Raw genomic sequence first — 19,225 nt, 5'->3', positions numbered from 1 at the left:
GTTTCTTGTGCTCCTTTTTCCTGATGTTGCAATCACTCGGTATTGCTACATCCACCACAACTGCTTTCCTCTGTTGTTTATCCACCACCACGATGTCCGGTTGGTTCGCCATTACCATTTTGTCTGTCTGGATCTGGAAGTCCCACAGGATCTTAGCTCGGTCATTTTCCACTACCTTTGGGGGTGTTCCCCACTTTGATCTCGGGGCTTCCAGTCCATATTCTGTATAGATGTTTCTGTACACTATACCCTCCCATGGCCTGCACAGTCACCAGATCTAAATATTATTGAGCCACTTTGGGGTGTTTTGGAGGAGCGAGTCTGGAAACGTTTTCCTCCACCAGCATTACATAGTGATCTGGCCACTATCCTGCAAGAAGAATGGTTTAAAATCCCTCTGACCACTGTGCAGGACTTGTATATGTCATTCCCAAAATGAATTGACACTGTATTGGCTGCAAAAGGAGGCGCTACACCATACTAATAAATTATTGTGGTCTAAAACCAGGTGTTTCAGTTTTATTGTCCAACCCCTGTATATACACATATAGTCTATGTAACAAACTTCTTCCAGTTCTGGAGCGACAGCATAGGACTTTCCGCCATTGTGGACCATTAAAGAAGAGAGTGGCCATTGCACTGTGGAAGCTGGCTACTGGCTCAGAGTACAGGAATGTTGGACATCTTTTTGGAGTCAGCATCACAATGGTCTGTAGGTGTGTGTAGGACTTTTGTGTTGCAGCAGAGACAGTGTTGGAGCCCGAGCAGATCTGTTTTTTTGATGAAGACCGTTTTAGAGAAATTGCCATGTACATTGAAAACAGGTGGGTGTTTTCAATGTGTGGGTGCTATTGATGGCTGCCACAGCACTACCACACAGTGTCACAGTTTTTGGTGTCTTTGTAGTTTGTGTGTGGTTTTGTTTGTCTTTTTGGTTTCTGTGTTCATGTCTTACCACTATTCACCTCCCCAGTATGTTTCCAGTCCTGTCTGCCATGCCCATCTCCACCTGTCAGTAATTGTTATCTCTCACCTGTGTCCACTTACCTTGTCAATCCTCAGTCTTTAAAACCGCTCTCTGTCTCTCCATTCTCCACTGGATCATTCTGCTTGTTTCATGCTCCTTGCTTTGCCATGCCCTGCCTCTTGTTTTGGATTTTTGTTATTGTAAGTTTTGCTGCCACGTCAGCCTTTCTGTTTTGCCTGTTTATTTAAGTTAATAAATTAGTTTCCTTTTACGATGAGTTTGCGTTCTGGGTTCGCCTCCGTCTCCCCCCCTTCTGACACACAGACTATTTTAATAGAAAAGGTTGGCATTCCATTATCCTTCAGGCTGCTCCTTCAATCGATCAGGACTGGATAATTCAGTCAGACCCATCAGCCATGAAGACTTGCGTATTGTTTCCAGGATCAAACTGCTGTTAAACAAGTCCTCAAACAGTGGTTCTAGCGCTGCCATAGTAACCACTACATTACCTGAACTGCCGCACAGAGCCACTTCCGGGTCACCTAAACCCAACCAAATAAATTTTAAAATCAAATTCTGTCCTACTGCCCGGTTTTCGATTTCGTGTTTCCGATCTTAGCTTAAAAGTGAAATATGAAAAACCAGGCATTTTTTTGTTTTTCGTGTGATAATAAAAAAACAAATAACAAAATAACCAGTTCATTTTTCATTGTTTGAATTTTGATTGTCAATTGAAAATGGAAAGAATGAATGATACACGGATTGAAAAGGCTTTATTATAAGCAAAATCAACGAGTGTGCTGATATTAAACAGGTGTTAAACTTTGTGCAACAGAAATTTTAAAAAAATGTTATTGTTCAATATCAAAGCAGTTCAGGTATCAATACGGTTGCATGATTGCTTCTTACAAAGTACATCAGGCTGCTATGTTGTGCTGCTCTGAGTGGTGCTACTAGTCCGCGACAGCGTAGATGCCACCAGTGGAGCAGAGGAATGATCCAGGGGGCATGGAGGATTATCATTTGATGTTGGCACACGTTCTAAAACAAAAGAAACACAAAACTTCAGAAAACCTACATTAAGATATGTAGTTGCAAACCAAAGTAGTACACACAAACACTTCACAGTTAAATGCTAGTAATTAGCTGTCCAACTGCATCCAGGGGCAATGGCATTGGCGTAATTTTGTTTATATTTTTCAATGTGCACTCACCACTGACAGGATAAGTAACTTTAATATAAAATATGCTTAAAGTTAAAAAACACTCACCATCGTCCATCATGGATTCCAGCACTGAAGAGGCCGTATCTAAGCCACTCTCCCTCCCATTGTTAGATGGCCAATGTCCGTAAATGGCGTCCATCTGGCCAAACCAATTCCATGTTTTGCGGTTTGAACCCCTGCTTCCATTGTGGTCCTTTATCATGCGGTAATTGCTCTTCAGGTTTTTTTATTTATGCCTACACTGCTTCTGTGTTCTTTGGTAGCCACAATCGGCCATCAGCTCCGACACCTCTTTGAAAACTTTTTCATTGCAAGTCGACCCATCGAGCTCGCTCTGAATTTTGTCCTCTGCCACCAAGTGTAACCGACTAATAATTCTGCTCTGCGTTGTGTAAAATAATGGACGGGAGACGAGTTGAGATGAAGCCGTTTATCTGTATTAAAACAGAACATGTACTGGTCAGGACTCAGGTTCTTCACAGCAGATACAGCACCTCGTGTTCGCCTCTCGTGAACTGGCATAACAACAGTAATTTAATACATTTATATCAAAAGAAATACAAACAACTAAAAACAATATGTACCTGTATTAAAACAGAACATGTTCTGGTCAGGACTCAGGTTCTTCACAGCAGATACAGCACCTTACGAGGAATAGCATTCATGTTAACATCATGCTAACAGAACATTTTACCCGTGTTAAACTAAGGGAACCCACCTTGTGTTCGCCTCTCGTGAACTGGCAATGAAATCCCCGCGTTCACTACGTATATCTTAGCCAACCACCAAGAGGGGGTGCTGTTTCACCCATTACCCATGAACCTGTATTACTTGTAATGACAAGTGGAATTCAACACCATAATAACTCTGTTACACTCCCTTCTGCCGAATTCCACTTGCCCCATTACAATAAGCAAAACAAACAAAAAAAAAATCATAGGATAACCAGTACAGTAACACCACAGGTACAAATACAGAACATGGAGCAAAACCACAAGTCAAATGCACAGGAAACCAATACACAACCACCGTTTCCAATTTTGCTTGTGAGGTATAATTACATCAAATTCACAGTTACAATTACCCAGTCACTAAGACTATCCCATGAGGATCAGTATGCGAGAAGGTTGGCCAAACCCCATCAACATACATAGGGATTAAAATGTGCCCATTTACACATTTCATGAACATGTAACTGCAAACACACCTCTCAAATAGCAACAAAACATGAAGTATCAAAACTGTTACAAAACTTCATCAAAGTCAAAAAATGAAACGAAAAAATGTAGTTCTATAACTACGAACTCATTAAGCTAATGCTGGTCTCTGGTGCATCATTTCAATAAGTCTAGTCACCGGCCTCAACAACCGCCCAGCTCTAGATCTCCGTTCAGTCACACTGTTAACTACTGGCACCGAAGCAGCATCAGTAGCGGGTATATCAGCAGGAGTGTCGGTAGCAGGAGCTGTAAAAGTCTCTGGGCAAGCCATAATGACCGTTGAACAACTAGCATCCAGTGAACCGCTATCCATTAAAGTAGCTCTGACAGATGGTTGCAGCTGATCACAGTCCGGCTGGACTAGAGGCAACACCCTGTCCTCTTACAGGACATCAGCAGGTCCTGTGGCATCCTCCAGCATGGTGCATTCCACATCCTCAGCATCCTCAGGATGTGTCTCACTGCCTGCATCCAAAGGTAGGTCAGACACCCACACTCTTGTTCTAAACTCCGCTGAGTCAGAAATAACATCACTGATAGAAGATCTCACAGCGTTTAGGTCAAGTGAACTTGATGTCTGGGACATTACAACTTCCTCCTGGTCCTCAGAGTTGTCATCAGGCAAAGGCAGGAAATTAATTGACATTATCAGATTGCGGTGGACCACTTTTACTTTGCCTGTAGTGGGATTTTGGATCCTAAAGGTGTGGTTCTCATCGTCCTTTCCCACTACCACATACACTGTGCTGTCCCAGCGGTCAGGAAGCTTCCTTTTTCTACGTTCCCCTTTGTTGGCCAGCAGCACCCTGTCGTTTACTTCCACTGGTACACCCTGTACTTGTCGGTTGTACAAATCAGTGTGACGCTGGAGCTGCTTGGTTGCCGTAGACTGGGCTATGGCCATGGCTTCTCTCATGTCCTCTCATAGTCCACCACCTCAGGGTCACTGAGCACAGAGCCAAAGATGACGCCCACCGGAAGACGTGGCACCCTCCCAAACATGAGCAGGAATGGTGCATAACCCGTTGTTTCATGCACTGTACAATTGTAGGCAAATGTCAGGGATTTCAGGGCTTCCGGCCAACGGTGTTTAGCTCTTGGTGGCAGTGCTCGAATCATGTTGCCTAGGGTCAGATTAATTCTTTCACACGAACCATTCCCCATAGGGTGATAAGGCGTAGTGTGAGACTTTTGTACGCCTGCCACATTCAGTAACTCTGCAATAAGGGAACTCATGGAAACTGGCCCACTGATCCGAATGTAGTCGCTTGGGAAATCCATAGTTGCAGAAGTAGTTGTTCCACAGCTGATGTGCGACTGCTTTAGCTGACTGGTTGGGGCACAAGAAGGCGTGTGCCATCTTTGTGAAATGGTCAGTGACTACTAGCACATCTAGTGAACTGTTTGATGAATCCTCAGCTGTCCAGAAGTCGATACTGACAAGTTCAAGGGGTTCAGAGGTTCTTATATTTTTCAAAGGAGCTCTGGCTTCAGGCTCTGGTGACTTGCTGACAACACATCGTCTGCAGTGCTGTACATATTCTGTAACATCATGCATCAGGCCAATCCAATAAAACCTCTGTTTTGTCAGATACTGTGTCCGTTGCTGACCTTGATGACCAGCCTCGTCGTGGACACCTTGTAACACCTTCTGGCGCAATGAGTGGGGGACAACAAAAAGGTAGTACTTTTTCTTTGTGACAGGGTTTTTAGCTACCCGGTACAGAACTCCGTCTTTCAGTACGAGCTTCTCCCAGCTTTTCAAAAGCTCAATGACCTCAGATGATTCCTTGACACGTTCCCTCCTGGAAGGTCTCCGCTTTCTCTCCACGAAGAAGATCACTCTGCTTAGAACCGGGTCGCTTCTCTGCCTCTCTTTCAACACTTCCAATGAGAGCACCTCAGAGTTGACCCGTGGGGTCGTTAAAACAGTCTGTGAGAACTGCGGCAGAAGAAGGGCATGCGGGCACACCACAGGACCACTTTCACTGCATCCCTGAAGTACAGCTGCAACCTCCTGTGATGACAAAGCTCCTGTTCTAACAACCGCCACCCCCTGAGAGATCTGTTGGTCACATTCAGATGACACTTCAGATGGGTTAGCTGACCAGCGAAACACCTCCTGGACTCCGTTAGCACCAACCGCTGCAGCCTCTGCCAGCAGCTCGTCATAAGGCAGTCTTGTCAAACGGTGAGACGTACTAGACTGTACGAAGGGCTCCCTACTAAGGGCGTCAGCCACCACATTCTTTGATCCAGGAATGTACTTGATGTTGAACTGAAATGACGCCAACTTAGCGATCCATCTTTGCTCACACGCATCCATCCGAGCCTTGGACAGGATTATGTAAGCGGATTATTGTCTGTCCACACGGTGAATTGGTGTCCTCTCAACCAGTGATGAAACTTGTCGCACACCGCCCATTTTAAGGCAAAAAACTCCAGCCGGTGCGCTGGATATTTAGATTGGGCATAACTCGGCGATTTACTGGCAAAAGCAATCGGCCTGGCTGTTGTACCACCAGCAGGCACTTGGGACAGGACGGCACCAAGGCCGTCGGTAGAAGCATCCACAGACAGGAGGAAGGGCTCACTAAAGTTCGGGTGTGCCAGCACAACACGATCCAGCAAAGCCTGTTTCAGCTGATGGAAGGATTGCTGACATTCCTCAGTCCAATCCTCGGCACAAAGTTGTCTGCGGGTCTGGCGACGTTTTCTCCCACCTCCACGTAGACCTTTGGGGCATGAGATTAGCCGAAACAACGGTCTGGCCATTGCAGAACAACCCTCAATAAATTGCTGGTAGTAGACTACCATACCAAGGAAGGAGCGGATCTTTCTCTGTGAGGGAATATTAGTGCCATCTTCCATAAGGTCTGCCTCTTTAATGGTGGTAACAGCAGTCACTTTATCAGGGTCAGACCGGATCCCATCTATACTGATGATATGACCGAGGAACTTCACTGACTTCCTCAGAAAGTGACATTTCTTCGGGGCGAGCTTAAGGTTATGGTTCTGAAGTCTCTGAAAGACCATGTGCAGACGCTCCAGCGCTAGATCCTCTGTCGGAGCAAACACCAGAACATCATCCAGATAACACAACTAGCTCGTGAAGTTTTGGTTGCCGAAGATGTTTAACATCATTCTCATGAATGTAGCTGCACTATTACAGAGCCCCTAAGGCATCCGATCGTACTCGTACAATCCAAACGGTGATGAAAAGGCAGTGTACTTCCAGTCAGCCTCATGCACTTCCACATTGTAATAGCCAGAGGTCAAATCCATTGTAGAGAAAAAGGCATTGCCCCCCAAGGCTGCTAGCGCATCAGCTGGATGAGGGAGTGGGTGAGCATCTTTGATAGTGCGTGCATTGAGCCAGCGGAAATCATTACAGATTCGCAGGTCACCCGACTTCTTTCACACGATCACCAAGGGAGATGCAAATTCACTGCTCGACCTCCGTATGATTTCGCGCTCCTCCATCTCATCCAACGCCTCTCTCAACTTCTCATACTGGGTCGGTGGTATGCGCCTACACGGCAGTCGGAATGGTTTCTCATCTATGACTCTGATATGATGTAGACAACCAGTAGCCTTACCACAATCCAGGTTGTCTCTTGAAAAGATCGACTGGTATTGAACTATAAGTTCTGCCAGTTTAGCCTTATATTCAGAGGCAACGTCACATGACTCGATGTCTACATCACACAATCCCAGTGCACTTAGCCTCACCTGAGGGGGGTCAACTGTGCACGGTGTTACAAGATGAGGATGCTCTGGCAAGGTGGAGTCCTCTGAGGCGAGGCTGCTTCTTGTACTGTTTTCCAACCTCACTTGTACTTGTTGATGGACTCCGAGTTGGGAACCGGCAAACATCTCCACTGAATCACAAGTAGACACATCTGCCAACTTAGCATTGCGCCTCAGAGTGACTGGCTTGTCTGACGGATTAATCACTTTCAGTGGGAGCCACCCATCAGTTCTTAGGATCGACACCGACCTCCCCACTAAGACTGTCCTTGGTTTAGAGCTTGTTGTCGTTGGCTCCACCACAACGGTACATCCAGCCAACAGGTTATTCACTAGTTGAAGCTTGCCCCAAATCAGGTGCTCTGTCATGGGCTCAAGTGTAACAGCTCGTTTAATTTTGACAGCTCCAACTGTGCCATGGACATCGTCATTGGCGGCTTCCACCTCTGCCAACAAGCCTAGCAGCTTCTGCTCTGTATTATTACTGCCACCAAGTGTGGCGGGCCCCTGATCCTGGAGATTCTGCCTCTCCTTAAACCTGTCAATAACATATCTCAACTGGTTGCTGCCCACAATCAGTTCTTCATTCTGGTTCTCAACAATCAATGTAGGGACAATCACTTTGCAGTTGTAAAGATCCATCTCCAGGTCGCACATGCCAGAAGGGAAGGTCTTGGACCCCCACACCCAATCAACACAGTGGCTGTCGGCTCAAGGGTGGGGCTCCTTAACACATCTTGCTGTAACAGCTGAGGTATTACTTTAGGGCTCAGAGTGCATGCCATAGACCCGCTATCCAGCAAGGATCTGACCGTAACTTTTCCTACCAGTGTCACATCGTCATAAAATAGTTTGTCATCTTGTTTGAGTCTCTGAATGTTTTGGAATATAGGTGTATATCCCATTTCTCTCACTTCGCATGCACATTGACATATGAACTCCATGTCATCTTCAACATTTGCGATAGGGGGATCACTTTTAGGCCTAACACTTGCCCCTACCACATGCAGGCCAGTCAGTTTTCCTGTGGCTGCCCCACCTGCTGAGCGCTCCTAGGCTTTCTCACCACAGCCCCTGGACACTCCGCACGCCGGTGGTCAGGTGCAAAGCAGTTAAAGCACAGATGGTTGGACCTACAGTGGTACTGAGTAGAGTGTCCCTCATCGCTGCACACAGCGCAAGCTACTACCGGCTTCGCTTTCGCTGGCTGGTCCCTCCGTGTGTGTGCATTGAACTTACTTTGAAACTTGTACTGTTGTGGCTGCTGCTCCAGAACACGTTCAAGCAGAGTAATGACCCGGTCCAGACGGTCCAGTGAGCTCTCAGCTGACTTTCCAATGGGTGGTGCCACAACTGCCGATGGAGGCACTATTTCGTTACTGCGCGTTGCACTTTGCACAGAAGAGGTGACTTCCTGTTGCTGAGAAGGCAGAACATTTATCATTCTGTGTTTGGTTAGCCGGTTGCGGTCTCTGCAGTGTCCAACCAGCTTCTCGTGAATGTCAGCAACCGTCCATTCTTTCAGCTGCCTACATTTGAATACAAGTGACAATTCAGGATCAGGACAATTCTGGATGAACATGGCAGCTAGATCACAGGGTAGAGAGTCAAAAGCCTTATTTTGTCTCTTTAAAGAGTCCTCTGTCACATCCAGGGCTTTGTTAAGTCTCAGCCAATAGTCAAAGGGGTGTTCATCAGCATAGGGCAAGGTAGCATAAAAATCTGCTAAGGGCAAGCTAGAGGACATCGTATCACTGAACTGCTGCTTGAGTATCTCAAAAACGGGCTCAGGTCCTGTAGTCAGGTTCAAAACTGGCTTACTGCGGATGCCCACTTTAACCACTTCATGTGCCCTCCCCACAAGCTTAGATATAACTTCATCAGCCTGCTCAGCCACTGGGATGCCTTTTTTTCTCATGTAGGATAACATCATAACCTCCCACTCGTGGACTGAACAAGAATCATGATCCCCTTTAAAACTCACAGGTTCTTTCACATCCGGGCGAACAATGACATTCAACATGGCAGACTCGTTAGCTGTAGCCCCAAATACCCCTGGACTCACAATATTACTTAAACGGGTTTCAATGCATGATGCAATACTTTCACCTATAGAAACCCCAATTCTTGAAGCTATGTTACTCAGTAGTCTATCATTAGCATCACATTGTGAAGCATCCACAGCATCGTCAACTCGCTCACCCAAATCAACATAATTTGGTTTTGGTGTGGATGCTTCTGGGGCATACGAAAACAAACCTCTGCTTCTAGCAACAGCAGGCATAGGGGTACATGTCCCAAACCCCCTCCCCCTTCCAAAAGAATCATTGCTCGCCATCATTTAGCACTTAACCAACCTCAAACAGATTAACAATGTAAAACCAGAGTGAAAAAGCTCAAAAACACTCAAGGTTATTGCTTCCCAAAACACTCCACCTTCACAGAGGGGAAAGAGAGAAAAAAAAAACACAACAACACAACCTCAGACAAAATCCACAGCCCGATCGCACACTAGCTTGAAAAAAAAAAAAACGAAAAAAAAAACACGGCACTAAACGGTTGAAAAAAAAATAACACCGCACACTTTTCTTTTTTTTTTTTGATTACCGCTTCACTACCGAATCGGTGGAAGAGTCCACACCAGGGCACCGTGCTCCGATAACGGGAACCGATGCGCAGCTCACGGTCCTCCGAAGCTCCAGGAAGTAGACGCCGCCCGCTCACGGTCCTCCGAAACTCCAGGAAGTAGAAGCCGCCCGCCCGTGCTGGCGAAGTTTGAAGAACGGGTCACAGGCACCAATGTAACCGACTAATAATTCTGCTCTGCGTTGTGTAAAATGATGGACGAGAGACGAGTTGAGATGAAGCTGTTTATCTGTATTAAAACAGAACATGTACTGGTCAGGACTCAGGTTCTTCACAGCAGATACAGCACCTCGTGTTCGCCTCTCGTGAACTGGCATAACAACAGTAATTTAATACATTTATATCAAAAGAAATACAAACAACTAAAAACAATATGTACCTGTATTAAAACAGAACATGTTCTGGTCAGGACTCAGGTTCTTCACAGCAGATACAGCACCTTACGAGGAATAGCATTCATGTTAACATCATGCTAACAGAACATTTTACCCGTGTTAAACTAAGGGAACCCACCTTGTGTTCGCCTCTCGTGAACTGGCAATGAAATCCCCGCGTTCACTACGTATATCTTAGCCAACCACCAAGAGGGGGTGCTGTTTCACCCATTACCCATGAACCTGTATTACTTGTAATGACAAGTGGAATTCAACACCATAATAACTCTGTTACACAAGCACAAAAACTCCTGCACCTCAGAATTGGACCATGGAGTACTTTGCACTGCCATTCTATTCTAAAGTTGAGGAAAGTGGCTCCAACGATCGCAAAGAAAACATGGCACCTCGAGTTGTTGTTGTGAGGGTAGCTCGGACGCCACCAGTGACTCCACCCCCTACCAATCAGTGACCGACGTCACATTTTCAGGCCAGTATGGTATGCTTGGAACCTCAGTGGAGTTGGTACTAAAAAGGGGGACGGTTCCATGAATCCTGGATAATGGAAAAGGCGTGGAACCGTCTTGTGCCGTGCCATACCTGTTGTTTTAATTTTGAAAATGTAACACTTTTGTTAAAATACCTGCTCTGCAAGGTGATACACACTCAGAGGGCTGTCAGTGACCAACAAAGACATCAGCAAGTCTGCTGATGTTTCTGAAAAAAATTACAACACATTCAGACATTTAATCTATATTATTATTTTAAAATTAACATGGTTCAGAGCCATTTGAGACACCTCTTTGTAGCATTATCTCTTTATGAGATCAATTATGCAACAGACGAGATAGGAGAAGTATAATACAATGATTTATGACTTCACAGAGCTTAGTGTCAGAGCAAAGACTGAAGATTTTACTCTTTAAAAATCCATCACAGTGAAACACTGTACTCTGACATCTGTCAGCTGTTTTACACAGCTCTACTGTGAACATAACTTTTGCTCTGTCTTTAATTGTGTGAATATAATGTGACATAATGGTTTTCTTCTGTGACTGACAGCACATTGTAGCTGACAGTGACCACAACAGGTTCAATCAATCACAAAAACAATCAAAGAAAACACACTAAAAAAAACCCACCACACTGCTTCCTGAAATGTCAAGTTTGTTTTTCAAGAGTCATTGGTTCAGTCATTTGCTGATGGAGCACATGGAGGTGTGCTGACCTACATCTCACTGCCAGCAACGGGTCAAACGACAGGAAGACACCACTGAATCAAACCTGGACTGGGAGTTTTTACTTGCTGGTGTTTGTTAGAGCTTCCTTTTGCTTCTGTGTATTTTGTATGATTGCATTTTTTCTTTTGCTGCATTCAATTTTTGTGTTTATGTTTTAGAGTTTGCATCATTCATGTGTTTAGGCACATTTAGCTGTTTGTAGCACGTTTCACCATTTGCTGTGCATTTAGCCAATTGCTGTGCTTTTTCCACCGTATTTTTTCAATCCATTGAAAAAGATCAAGATGTTTTTCAGAAGTAATCTAGGACATGACAGAGTGGCTGTGTTACCTACTGAGCATTACTTCATCTTGAAATCACCTGACTTCACTGTACTGGTAAAAACCTTTTGTTTCTTTTGTGTCCCAGTAAAGTTATTAGTCTGGGTTTCTCTTGAAATAAGTTATGCACTATTCAAAATACATCATTTATCTTTTAGCTTTCCAGTATTATTACTGCAGTTATTCATTGTTGTGATTTGATTGTGTCAAGAGGTTTGGTACAATGATGGAGAAGCGGGTAAAGAAAATGGATGGATGGATGGATGGATGGATGGATGGATGGATGGATGGATGGATGGATGGATGGATGGATGGATTGGTACAATGTGTTACAAAACTTACAGAACATAAATTGCACTGCACTCGAAAGTTGAACATTTTTTGATTTTGTAGGCTTTGTCTGTGTGAGGCTTGTGGTGCCATTGTTGTTATTAATGTCATTGTGGTAAAAATGGCCATAACATTGTTTTTTAAGCTTGTTATTTGTATCTCAGATAAGGTTGCAGATGTTGAAGTGTAATGTAGCATGAAAAGACCCTCTTTCTGTCATCTTTTCTGAACTCAAATTACTGTTCATCCTGACCTCACTGAATTTTGATTGTTTAGACATGTGTACCATTCATGAACACTTAATCAGTTAAAGCTTCTTCTAAACTCATATGAAAAACATAATTTATGCAGGAATTAAATCTGTTTATTGTAAGGACAGACTGGAGAGACCTGTAAATTCTAAATTAACAGGAGTAGGAAACAACTTGATTTTTATTGATTTGACGGCAACAGGAGGAGAACCTCTGGAGTAGGTAAGTTACGTTAGTAACGTGGGGACAGGGGGTGTCCTGTCTGGTACAGGAGGGAGGAAAATCCAAAAGCAGAGATAGATCAGGTGATGGTCATAAACAAAGAAGCAGAGAGTAGAGAGAATAGTTAAAGGGGATGACGAGTGAGAATATACCAGGTCACAGGCAGGGGTCAGAGTCCAGGAAGGCAGAATCCAGCAGTAATCCGACAGGGGCCAGGCAAAAAGGGGAGTCCAGAGGGCGTGGGTTGTAACAAGAAGGCTAGAACTGAAGTGCTGGAAGTCTACTTGCATAATGCTTTCAATAATCTGGGTGAGGCAGAGAAGATGAGGACATGCATGGGTTATAAAGGGGTGAGACACCATAGAGCACAGGTGGAATGAATCAAGGTGAAGGTATGAGCCAGGCAGCAAATAAGACAAGTGCTAGAATAGAACAGAACATTACATTTATGTGATTGTGAAACCTTTGAAGTATGAGAAGTGGTTATTGTTCATTATTTGTGTGCAATTATTCAATTAGAAATCATTCAAGTGTTTTAACGTCTTTATTACTTTTTGACCTTCAGAGATTGATGACCCATTTTAACTCTGATTTTGGACAGAAGAGGGACATTTATCTCAACTGAAAGCACTCAGATTCTTGGGAGAATGTATCATCAACCAAACACTCAGAATGGCCTTGATCTGAGGTGGATCAATTTTCTTTTGCTTAGAATTGTTTCGTCATAAAGCCAAGCAGAATGGTTTAACTGAAAACAGTTAAAGAAAGCAGGACAAGAGATTCAACAACCTGAAGACAGACTTTTATTGCTTTGAGAGATAAAGAAAGTAGTATTGGCTGCTTGTTGACCGCCACCTTCCTCGTCAACTGATTGATCAGTTGATGACTTCACTCTGACACCTAGCTGCCTTGGGCAAATGCTAACTGAGACCTCACTAAGTCCTGGCTGGACGTTGTTCTTCTTTCCCGTGGCATTCCTGGTCTGATCAGCTAGCAAACCACGCAGACAGAGGAAGTGACCCTTGGCGCAGAGCATTGACCTGGTAAGGACATGGATTTAATGTCAGAAAAGTGATTTGGGTCTGGTTATAGATTTCAGCTGATGCATATTTTGATAATATCTCTTCCTCACTTGTACAGTGTACATTTTAGGACATCCTCAGGTATCAGAAAAAAACATGTCAGGTCTCAGGAAAAATTGGCTAAGAAAGAAGCCTTCTGCAGGTGGCACTGTTGTAAGAATTTTTTTTCCAACTTTATTTATCGTCTTTGTTACAAACACAAATGGAAGGCAAACTGATATCAGCACAAACGCAAACAATATTCCACAAGAAAATGTGTGTATGACACAATTTCCATGTGAGTAATGTCTGTTGATAAAACTTTGAGAGTTTTACTGGCAATTCTCTGACAATAAAGTTGCAACTTAGGAAACAATTTTAAATTTAAAATTTTAATTTTAAACCCCCTACCATTTTAAATATGTTGTATGGAATCAAATTCCATAAAGTTTCTGGCATCTCCAGTCATTTTTTGATTTTAAAGGTGTAATTAGAGATTAATTATAAAATATAAATAAAATATAAAAGTAAATACTCTATTAAAGGAATTAAAAACAGAGACATTAAAAAATGTTGCTATTGGATTTATCATAAAAGAAAATCTTAAGCCTAGTCTTAAAAGTACACAGGGTGGCAGCCTTACGGACAGAAACTGGAAGTTGGTTCCACAAAAGAGGAGCCTGAGAACTGAAAGCTCTGCCTCCCATTCTACTTTTGGAAACTCAAGAAATCACAAATAAACCTGCAGTTTGAGAGCAAAGTACTCTGTTAGGAAAATTAAAAAAAATAGATCTTTTATAATAAATGGAGCTTGGTTGTTGAGAGCTTTTTACGTTAAAAGTAATTTTAAAATCTTTTCTGAATTTTGAAGAAGATTCATTGTTAACGTTAATAAACTGTCAAATAAATATGATTTAAACCATTTCCTGTTCATGTAATCCCAATATCATATTCAAATTTCTTAATTAGAATATTATTATAAATTGTATTCAATACAGTACTGAGATCTAACAGGACAAGTACAGAAACAAGTCTACTATTTGAGGCCATCAGATGATCATGAGTAACTTTCACCAGTGCTGTTTCTGTTCTATGATAAGCTCTAAACCTGACTAAACATCCTCAAACAGATTTTTTCCCAGATGTTCACACAATTGATCATAACTATTTTCTAAAGAATTTATTAGATGAATTGGAGATTTAATATAGGTTTATAATTGGCCAGAAATCCTGAATCAAGTTCAGGTTTCTTAAGTAAAGGTTTAATTACAGCAACCTTAAAGCTCTGTGGTACATAACGAATCATTAGAAACAACTTGTGCAAATACAACATAGGGATATTAATTAGAGGTAACACCTCTTTGAACAGTCTGGTTGGGATGGGATCCAGCAGACATGTTGATAGTTTAGATGAAGCTGGCATAGATTGTCAGTCATCCAGGCCATGGTAAATTCAAAAAAAGGTTAAAAAACAAAAACAACTAGACTTCTGTAGTTGAAACTACAGAACTACAACTACAGAATATAAGTCCAGTTTTTTGTGTTTTTGTTTTTTAACCTTTTTTTGAATTTAGATGAAGCTATTATTTTTGACAATTTGTTAAGCTCAACAGGACAAAAACAGTTCAAACACAAATCAGGTTTTAGTGATGCTTTTAGAGCTGCCTCATCTGACAGGGAATCTGAGGCAACAGTAGGAAAAATGGTGTGAAATTTCTCTCTAATTAAAATAATTTTATTTATAAAGAATCTCACAAAGTCATCACTCCTTAGAGTTATAGGGATATTTGGCTCAACAGAGAAAGGACTTTTCATTAGTCTAGCTAAAAAGCTAAACAGAAACCTGGGGCTGTTCTTTTTCTCTTCTATTACAGATGAATAATTCACAGTTCTAGCTTCACAAAAAAGCTTTCTTGTATCTTAGCAGGCTGTCTATCCAGGTCACAATTCTTTTATTTTAGTGGGACGCTTTCTAGATGCCAGTTTTAAAGTACGTAATTCCAAATTAAACCAAGGAGCCAGCTTCCTCTGACTGATCACTTTGGTAGCTCTTTATAATAACTAGACCTTTTTTAGCCTTTTTAATCATAAATAAATGGTAATTAATCTTGAAAACATCATTAATTAAAAATGATTCATACTTAATAAACTATAAATTAACACATTTAATAATGCTTTACCCATAAAAGCTAATTACTTCCAAAACCAACAGACTCAATGTTTTTTTATGCTTAATAACTTATGAATTACTATTCTATATACTGTGTCTCTGTATGTAAATGGTCATATAAATGTACTTTCACACCATGTGTTAGACATGTATTAATGGTTAGAGAATGTTTGAATTGACTATGTACTTATCCTGCAGTACATTACTGTAATAATTAAGGCAGTTGCTAGTAGTTAGTTAAGTCTTTTTGTGAACCCTTCTAAAGTGAAGACTATTTATGCCTTTTAAAGTATTTGTTAATGTAGACAAAACCCTGAAGAGGCACAAGTTCCTTTTCACGTGTGGAAATCAGACCAAAATCAACACAATTATGTTCCATTACTTTAATTTCAAAATATGCCAGAAAAAATTTCCAGTACCCTTAAAATTTTTAAGTAGTTTTTCTGCCTCTGGACCCTCTTTAAATGCAAAGGCATGTTGGCCATAAAACATTTGCACCGTCACCTTAATCTTCTTCTTTTCCTAAAAACATAGCCTCGATCGAGTCCCGCTTTTCGTATGTCATAAGGCTAAATAAGGTGTAGTTATTATAAAGCACTACCATCATTTGGTTTTTCAGAGGAGCAATTTTATCAAGTGATGTTTGCATTAAAGTTGTAATGTTATCAACAATGTCATCTAAGTTGCTGCTTTCTATTTCTGCCTCACGAAATAGGTGTGTCTCATGGTCAATGCGTGAAACTTGAGAGCCCTGATTTAATTCATAGACTAATTAAAAATTGTTATGATAAGACTTTAAAGTTCACAACAACACAAATAAAGTTGCAGAGAAAAGTTGCAGTGGTGTCAGCCGAGATCGATCCGGTATTACACCGACTGATGCAGTTGCTGTGATCCATTTGTCAAGCCGTAGGTCTCTGGTTTTAGAATATTTTATGTTTTGGTTTGTGTTCATATGCAGAGAAACGCCATCGATACAGTTGTAGTTCCATGCCGGTTTAAATGTTTTAGGCCACAATTTTTTTGCAAGTAGTTCAAAGTTTAAACTGATATTGTTGTGAATCTTTGGTGTAAACTTTACCTTTAAACAAATGCCCCCCATAACAATATCAGCGCCCCCTTTTTGAAAATATGGCTGCCAGTGCCCCCTGTCATCCTCTCAGTGCCCCCCAGGGGGCGGTACTGCCCCCATTGAGATGCACTAAGGTAGATGGTTACTTACAGCCGATGATCACACAAGGTGAACACAAAAAACAAGAAAAATCCCAAATCTTTTTTTAACAGACTGGACTACACCCTAATGCTGCAATGAAAGTAACAAGTCACTTTGTCCAATATTAACCTAAAGTTTATTTTAAGATGACTATAATCTGTTAGAAAACAGGGAACAAAGGAAAGCATTGCTTGGCTGAAGTTACCTTTCTCAAGGTTTTCTGCTTTCTGTATATTTTATTCATAATGGTGTTTGCTCGGACATACTCCATGTGCTCGTCTGTCTGCATGTGCACTCATAATAGAGCTTACTAGATTTTAGATTTAACCACCAGATTTTATTTATTGATCCATGCTTCCTTAAGCTTTCATTTGTTATTTCCAAAAGCAAGTTCAAATAACAGCCATTAGACTAATTCAGGCAGAAAGAGGAGTGCTGTTTGGTCAACTGATTGAAAAAAAAAAAAAAAACAGACGATCTGCCTTCCTTAGCTGACAGCATGCAAACCAAAGACACACTTCTTTCGCCAACATCTTTCATATTCACACATGCCAAGCTTGGTGCACCCTGCCCAGGACCAAACATAGGCCTGCCCTGTTGGCCTGAGAGCTGTTCCACTTCAGCTGCTGGCAGCTTTGATCAAAGAGCTCCGGAGGAGGGGGAGGTGGTACTCATTCATTTCTCACCCTCAGTATTTCCCAACAGGCCTTGTGATGTGTGCTCCATGGGAATTTATTCATCTCTTGCTGGTAAAGCTCAAGCATGGTACAGCTGGACCTTGAACCCAACACTAATGAATTATTCGTTGGATTTTCATGCTATCCAGGCTTTTTGGTTCTTGTCTGAACTGAGATGAATAGTCAAAATTTCCCACTCTACCTAAGACTTGTTGAAATGAGCAGAGGTTTGTGGAATTGTAAACATCTTGAACATGAAAAGATAAACCTTTATCAGTGTTTGTGGTTAATTATGACATATAAAGCATTTATCTACAATCTCAAGTTTTTAAAAATGATTTCTCTATATGACAGGCAGATGGACAGAAACAGGTAAATTATGCTTGTGCTATATTATATTTATTTTTCATGTGCAATATTGGGCTGAAACAAATGATTATTTTGGTAGTCCACTATTGTGTCAATTTTCTTTTCTGATTAGTCAATTCCAGTTCTAGGCTTGAGTTTTACCATACCAACTTCAGACTGTCCAACTGTGAATGTCATCCTGATGTTTCTGCATTGCCACTATGAAATAACCATCCTTCCATTTTTTTGATCCACTTTTTTGTGAAGCTGGGTCATGGCGTAGCTAGTGCTTATCTCCAACAGTCATTGTGGGAGAGGCGGGATACACCCTGGACAAGTACAGTAAAACATTCCACAGCAAATAAAATAATGAAATGACAAACATGTAAATTTCAAACTAAATAAACATTTATGTGTGGGTGCAGATTTTATAATTAGACCAAACTGTTTTCACAAGAGACAACCTCGACTCGTGGGAGTTGAGATAAGACTGGTGAAAGTTACTAATGATATTCTCATGGCCTCAGACAGTGGACATATGTCTGTACTTGTCCTCTTAGATGTCAGTGCTGCATTTGATATAATTAATTACAAAATTCTATTACAGAACCTTGAACATAAGATTGGGATTACAAGAACAGTTCTAAAATTGTTTAAATCATATTAGATTTCAGTTTGTAAAAGTTAATAATGAATCTTCTTTATACACCAAAGTTTGTCATAGAATTCCTCAGGGTTTTAGTGATGGACCCAGGGGCGTCACTAGGTTTTAAGGACAAGGGGGGCTTAGCCCCTAGGAGATGCACAGGATGTGAGCAAACGTAGTGGGCGAGAACAAAATTTCTCAAACAGCTAACAAAACCTGAGTTGCTTTTCCACATTTTTGGACACATTTAACAGATACCTTACTGTTTAAACGTTTTAACAACCAATTATATTTTTATTCAGAACATCAACAAACAGGAAATATGTTTACAGTTTTAACAAGAAAAATGAACATTTTGAATTGAATATTACTATACTTTATTAAATGCCAGCTAATGTACACTATAATGTTTGGTGTTGGTGTATACCCAGTTATGAAGTCTAACTGTGACTTTATATATTATATAAAATTTCTCAGTTATTCCACAACACTGATTTAGATTAACTGACACAAGAATGCTTCTGTAGAAAATGGTTATTACTGCTATAACATTCTCCAGTAAA

The sequence above is a fragment of the Kryptolebias marmoratus genome, linkage group LG8 (genome assembly GCF_001649575.2).
Source record: "Kryptolebias marmoratus isolate JLee-2015 linkage group LG8, ASM164957v2, whole genome shotgun sequence".
Classification (NCBI taxonomy): domain Eukaryota; kingdom Metazoa; phylum Chordata; class Actinopteri; order Cyprinodontiformes; family Rivulidae; genus Kryptolebias; species Kryptolebias marmoratus.
This window is presented reverse-complemented; position numbering follows the sequence as displayed.